This window comes from Notolepis coatsorum, assembly GCF_963971535.1.
Source record: "Notolepis coatsorum genome assembly, chromosome: 2".
Classification (NCBI taxonomy): domain Eukaryota; kingdom Metazoa; phylum Chordata; class Actinopteri; order Aulopiformes; family Paralepididae; genus Notolepis; species Notolepis coatsorum.
Window position 1 is genome coordinate 30,440,668 of NC_140166.1, and position 6,000 is coordinate 30,446,667.

The 6,000-nt window shown below is 44.6% G+C and overlaps 1 protein-coding gene across 2 annotated transcripts in view; it reads left to right on the forward strand.

The window, feature by feature from the left end:
• Positions 1 to 6,000, forward strand: part of nf2a (NF2, moesin-ezrin-radixin like (MERLIN) tumor suppressor a) — a 137,464-nt gene that overhangs the window by 53,253 nt on the left and 78,211 nt on the right. The gene's annotated exons all lie outside the window — the stretch shown is intronic.

Sequence of the window (6,000 nt, forward strand, 5' to 3'; positions counted from 1 at the left end):
CACAGGCCATATTTCAAATAATCAAAATCTTACTTCATTCATCTTAAACATTCTTGATTTGGGGAATTGGTAGTTCCCATGAAATCTGAAGTTGTTCAAACGACAACAGCGATCCACCTTGAATTAAATCACACAGCCGTGTTGGCTGCGTCACAGTCACGAAAGGGGCTACTTAATTCATTAATCCAATCCACTTTATTTATAGAGCACAAACAACAAAGTTTACCAAAGTGCTGTACAAGTCCCACAACATAAGATATAAAAAAAAAAAAAAAAAGGAAAAAAAAATTTAATTAAAAATTTTTTTATTCAAAGCTTCAAATTAAAATCGAAGCTCGGCCCCGAAGCTTCGATTGCCAAAAAAAATTCGAAGGTCAGCCCTAGTCGGCACAGACTTTTAGGACTCGGCCGGGGATGCCGTCCGGTCCTGCTGCCTTTCTGATATTCACTTTCTTAAAGGTCCTTCTCACCTCATGTTCTGTTATCCTGAACACTGAATCTCCATCAGCAGCGCCCCCCCCCCTCCATTGCAGTGGTTTGTAGGCTGGTGTTGTTATTCCCAGCCTCAAACCTCGCATAGAAGGTATTGAGATCATTTGCTAAGGAGATGTCACTGTTCAGTTTGAGGGAGGTGCCTTTGTAATCTGTCATTGTTCTGAGCAGGGTTTCCGTTAGAATTTTTTTTTGCCGGTCTGAGTGTCCGGTAGATTTCAATGGGATCAATTCCGGTCAGAGTTTATTGAGCTTAAAAACAATTGATAGGCCTATATAAAGAATGACATCCTCAAGGCATTTATAATATTTTAACTTAAAACTAGGCTACTTTTGCGTATATACAGTCATTAATATATTCCAAATAAAATAAGTCCCTCGAGACTTCGTGCTGCTGCCGACTTGAGGTGTCGGTGGGCAGTCTGCCCGACATTAATAAACAGCAGTCTGTTATAATCACATTTTTATGAGCTAACGAATTCCGTTATATTGGACATTTGTATTAATTATATCAAGTGAAGAACTGAGAAATTTGGCAGAGAGAGACGGCAACATTATCGTGGGTTTGCGTGATGACTATCTCCACCTCCCAACGACTTGGTGCTGGTCATAATGTCCGGTGAAAATAATTCCCTCTAAGCACAATTTGATTATTTGAATTGTATTAAAATAGGCTAAAATTAAATAGCCTATGCGATGAACGAAACAATCATTACATTTGTTTCATCGTTGCTTCACCAAGCAGGTCTAATAATGACAACGATGTGTCAGCGGGAGCTTCGTGCTGGATTTGCGAGAGCATGCAGCTGCAGAGCCGCAGAGCCAGCAGTGTTTTCAGGTCCGGTCTGGGGACCGCTCAGCAGCGCCCCCCACCCAACAGCTGAATTGCCAATGGCTGAATTGGAGTATTGCACTGTGCGGGCACAGCTCTTGGGCTCTGCGGCTCTGCAGCTGCATGCTCTCGCAAATCCAGCACCAAGCTCCCGCTGACACATCGTTGTCATTATTAGACCTGCTTGGTGAAGCAACGATGAAACAAATGTAATGATTGTTTCGTTCATCGCATAGGCTATTTAATTTTAGCCTATTTTAATACAATTAAAATAATCAAATTGTGCTTAGAGGGAATTATTTTCACCGGACATTATGACCGGAGAGATTAAATATGTCGGACTTCAACAGATTTTGCCGGTCAAAAACCGGTAATTACCGGACAACGGAAACCCTGGTTCTGAGGCCCTGCCACATACCTCTAGAGTCAGCCTGTTCAAACTGAAGTTCAACTTTATCCCTATAAAGCTGTTTTGCCTCTATTACTGCTCTCCTGATGTTGTATCTCGCCACCTTGTGGTCATTCATGTTGCCTGTCACAAGCCCGGCGTTGTAGGCTGAGGTGCGCACTTTCAGAGCCTCACGGACGGATTTATCTACCATGGGCTTTTGATTTTGGTAAACTCTAATTGTGGTAGAGGGGATTGTTTCTTCTACCAGAGTACAGACAAAGTCAAGCACCGTATGAGGATTTACATATACACTGTACAGGGGGGTATGTATACTACCTATTGTACAGGTGGTATGTAAGTCCAACAGACTCTACTAGTGATGATGTCATCAAGAGAGACATTCTAATGCAAGTCCAACAGACTCTACTAGTGATGATGTCATCAAGAGATACATTCTAATGCTGGTCCAACAGACTCTACTAGTGATGATGTCATCAAGAGATGCATTCTAATGCTGGTCCAACAGACTCTACTAGTGATGATGTCATCAAGAGATACATTCTGATGCTGGTCCAACAGACTCTACTAGTGATGATGTCATCAAGAGATACATTCTGATGCTGGTCCGACGACAGTGAATGATGCAACTCCGTAACCATGGTGATTCCACTGGGATTATGGGTACATGTTCTGATTCAGAGCTGTAAGCCCTACATTTAAATACAACTCATTTGGATGTAATAGCTCACAAAGTCAGTCACCAATTCATTGTCAATAGACCAACTCCAAAAAGAGTCACTTGATGACATCACAAATTCAAGTCTTGATGCTCTCGTTTCAATGAATATCTACGAAAATCCACTTGGAGATGTGAATAAATGCTTCAATTACTTTTAAGAGTCGCCAAGTCGGGCATAACCGCTTTAGTGAATCATTAGATCAAATATGTTTTGTAGATAAGATTCTGCGGTCAGATGGCTTATAATACGTCCACACACTGACCGAGTACCTTTTTTTGCCCCAAGGATTTTAACAATAATCTAGTAAACTGAGTCCATGGGGATTTTTGCCATGGAAGGGAACATATTTTGTACAATTAGGACAGAATATTTATTTCTGAATAAGGTTTTGCTTTCTCTCCACATTTATTTAATACATCTTTCTGGATCTTTCAACTTTCAAGGGCATTTTCTTCTTACCCCAAGGGCCTGTTGATTTCCTCCCCTGATGTGTGTATCCATGTGCGCTCTCCAAGCCAACCGCCAACAGCCTCCATAGGTCTACAGAGGGATAAGGCTTCTTCCTGCTTTGTATTCCATGTGGGTGTTGTCCGCGCTCCAAGAGGCTGTTTGGCCGTGAAGAGAGGTGGCCAGCCCACTGGAGATGGGAAAAGGCGCACTGACAGACAGACACACAGCGGAAGCGAGCTTATTTACAGTAGCAAGAAAATGTGGCTTTTCACAGCCCTGGCTTCCAAAGAGAACTGCAGCCAAGGAGAGAGTGTGTGGTATTTTGTAGCGTAAACAGACAGCCGGGCTTTGAATCTAACTTTGATCTGCCAGAGTTTGTGGGCCCAAGTTAGAGGTGAAAAAACATATTCTGCTTGTTTACACACAGACAATATCTTCCCTGGGCTTCAGTGCTCTTCCAGGCTTGAGGCATTGTGATTCCACTGCCGGAGAAATACAATATAAAGCCTAGTGTTGGACAGAGGCTCTGTTGAACACAATACATTTAGCAGTCAGTAGCTGGAATCATTGACAACTGGCTGTCAGAGGTAGTGGCAGGGGAGTCATTGAGAATGGATTGTTGTGAAGGGTGTAGTAACTGTAATAACTGTCACATAAATGTGGGGTGGTTTGAAAAGGCACAGGTCAAGCCAGTGTGATGTCGTTAAGGGTCAAACGCAGTAATTAATAACTAATTCATTACATTTATATAGCTCAGACTCGAAGCGCTTTACAACGTAGGCGTAGGGTTAGGGAAATTGCCTGAACGACACACTGTAACACACTGCTGCAGGGGCAGAAGAGTGTCGTTCAGGGGCAGCAGAGCCCTCGGTTGGTACAGAGCTTGTTGGAGGCAGAGGGGCAGCGTACACAGAGCTTGTTGGAGGCAGAGGGGCAGCGTACACAGAGCTTGTTGGAGGCAGAGGGGCAGCGTACACGGAGCTTGTTGGAGGCAGAGGGGCAGCGTACACAGAGCTTGTTGGAGGCAGAGGGGCAGCGTACACAGAGCTTGTTGGAGGCAGAGGGGCAGCGTATACAGCTTGTTGGAGGCAGAGGGGCAGCGTACACGGAGCTTGTTGGAGGCAGAGGGGCAGCGTACACAGAGCTTGTTGGAGGCAGAGGGGCAGCGTACACAGAGCTTGTTGGAGGCAGAGGGGCAGCGTACACAGCTTGTTGGAGGCAGAGGGGCAGCGTACACGGAGCTTGTTGGAGGCAGAGGGGCAGCGTACACGGAGCTTGTTGGAGGCAGAGGGGCAGCGTACACAGAGCTTGTTGGAGGCAGAGGGGCAGCGTACACAGAGCTTGTTGGAGGCAGAGGGGCAGCGTACACAGAGCTTGTTGGAGGCAGAGGGGCAGCGTACACAGAGCTTGTTGGAGGCAGAGGGGCAGCGTACACAGAGCTTGTTGGAGGCAGAGGGGCAGCGTACACAGAGCTTGTTGGAGGCAGAGGGGCAGCGTACACAGAGCTTGTTGGAGGCAGAGGGGCAGCGTACCCAGAGCTTGTTGGAGGCAGAGGGGCAGCGTACACAGAGCTTGTTGGAGGCAGAGGGGCAGCGTACACAGAGCTTGTTGGAGGCAGAGGGGCAGCGTACACAGAGCTTGTTGGAGGCAGAGGGGCAGCGTACACAGAGCTTGTTGGAGGCAGAGGGGCAGCGTACACAGCTTGTTGGAGGCAGAGGGGCAGCGTACACGGAGCTTGTTGGAGGCAGAGGGGCAGCGTACACGGAGCTTGTTGGAGGCAGAGGGGCAGCGTACACAGAGCTTGTTGGAGGCAGAGGGGCAGCGTACACAGAGCTTGTTGGAGGCAGAGGGGCAGCGTACACAGAGCTTGTTGGAGGCAGAGGGGCAGCGTACACAGAGCTTGTTGGAGGCAGAGGGGCAGCGTACACAGAGCTTGTTGGAGGCAGAGGGGCAGCGTACACAGAGCTTGTTGGAGGCAGAGGGGCAGCGTACACGGAGCTTGTTGGAGGCAGAGGGGCAGCGTACACGTGCCACATCGCCACACACTCATCTGCATGAGTACAGCATGCAGTCCGCTGTCCGTGGCAAATTCTGTCATTCAAATACCTCCGGGACACAACGCAACCTCACGCCCCAAAGTAGAGATATTGCCCTCTCTCTCTCTTTTCCATCTCGTCCGCTATCGTCCCGCCCCGGCCCCACGTGCACCTCTGAATGACCTGTCAATCACTCTCCCAGAGATCTTCCCTAATGACATTCATTGTTTAACGACGGCGTCTCCCGGCGACGAGGCCCGCTGGAGACGAGCCGCCAGATAATGACTCGATGGAAGACGGACCCCAATCATTCTGAGCGGCTCCCTCCTTCACCTCACTGTAGCTTCATCTGATAAACAGCTCACTGGGGAGATACAGAATATACTATACTGAGAAATAGAATATATTATATACTATACTGAGATACAGAATATACTATACTGAGAAATAGAATATATTATATACTATACTGAGATACAGAATATACTATACTGAGAAATAGAATATATTATATACTATACTGAGATACAGAATATACTATACTGAGAAATAGAATATACTATACTGAGATACAGAATATACTATACTGAGAAATAGAATATATTATATACTATACTGTGATACAGAATATACTATACTGAGAAATAGAATATATTATATACTATACTGAGATACAGAATATACTATACTGAGAAATAGAATATATTATATACTATACTGAGATACAGAATATACTATACTGAGAAATAGAATATATTATATACTATACTGAGATACAGAATATACTATACTGAGAAATAGAATATATTATATACTATACTGAGATACAGAATATACTATACTGAGAAATAGAATATATTATATACTATACTGAGATATAGAATATACTATACTGAGATACAGAATATACTATACTGAGAAATAGAATATACTATATACTATACTGAGATATAGAATATACTATGAGATATATAATATACTATATATACTATACTGAGATATAGAATATACTATACTGAGATATAGAATATACTATACTGAGATATAGAATATACTATA